The sequence below is a fragment of the Sinocyclocheilus grahami genome, unplaced genomic scaffold, assembly GCF_001515645.1.
Source record: "Sinocyclocheilus grahami isolate Dianchi unplaced genomic scaffold, SAMN03320097.WGS_v1.1 scaffold14183.1, whole genome shotgun sequence".
Lineage (NCBI taxonomy): Eukaryota > Metazoa > Chordata > Actinopteri > Cypriniformes > Cyprinidae > Sinocyclocheilus > Sinocyclocheilus grahami.
Genome location: NW_015515243.1, coordinates 18,983 through 19,922, shown reverse-complemented (window position 1 = coordinate 19,922; position 940 = coordinate 18,983). Strand labels below are relative to the sequence as shown.

The 940-nt window shown below is 37.6% G+C and overlaps 1 non-coding gene across 1 annotated transcript; it reads right to left on the bottom strand.

Moving 5' to 3' along the window:
* Nucleotides 1–446: 446 nt before the first annotated feature.
* trnaq-uug (transfer RNA glutamine (anticodon UUG)) lies at nucleotides 447–519 on the bottom strand. The gene has a single exon. It is a non-coding gene; the product is annotated as a tRNA-Gln (tRNA).
* Between the last annotated feature and the right edge of the window lie 421 nt (nucleotides 520–940).

Sequence of the window (940 nt, the reverse complement as noted above, 5' to 3'; positions counted from 1 at the left end):
TTAATTATCCTTCAGATTCTTCTGGGCCACATTCATGGTAATAAATAAATGATCGGTCTCAAAGCAAACTCTATAAAGGAGACTGTGCTGTATATTGCTAATAATAAGTCAAGCTCTGTTAAAATGCTACTGTCAGGCCTACACAGATTACACAAACGCAGAGAACAAACCTCTGCGTGACTAACAAACAATGCAGTTATGCTGGAGGCGGTTGTGTACATGAATCTCATTTCTAGTAGGCTAATACAATGCACTAATGGCATTTACATCTGTTCAGTTAGTACAGCTTTTATCCAGAGTGATTTGTAAACAAGTATGCTACTGCTACAATGCAAGGGATTCATTTAACACGTTTGATTACCACAGTGTGCCTATTTTCATAGATCACCTACCGAGTAAGAGGACATCTTTACGGGTTGCGTTTCTGACGATAACTTTAAAACCTACGACCCCGGCAGGACTCGAACCTACAATCTTCTGATCCAAAATCAGACGCCTTATCCATTAGGCCACGAGGTCGCTATCATGTATGCTTCAGAAGCAGCACAAAGACGGCGTTGTCACGCGATAGCCTAGTTGTTTTCTGCGCCGACTGCTTGTAATTATTTTACAAAAATACACTGGAAGAATTTTTATTGAAATATCAGATGACAGTCTGATCTTTTTTAGTGCAATTTCAATGGTTCCATTTCAGTTTGTTGCAAGATTCAGCTCAAACACAAAGGATTATAACTAGCCTATAACCTAATCATTAAACAAAAAGGAAATTTATTTCAAATTGTATTATTTTTTAAGCACGTTTGCACATTTAATAAAAATATTCATCATTACCTCGTGAATAAAATACTCTGTACAAATGCTCAGTTGTCGAACAAATGACCAAACAGAGACAGTTCTCGATTCAATGATGAGTCGGTGACTTAAAGGGGTCATATGATGC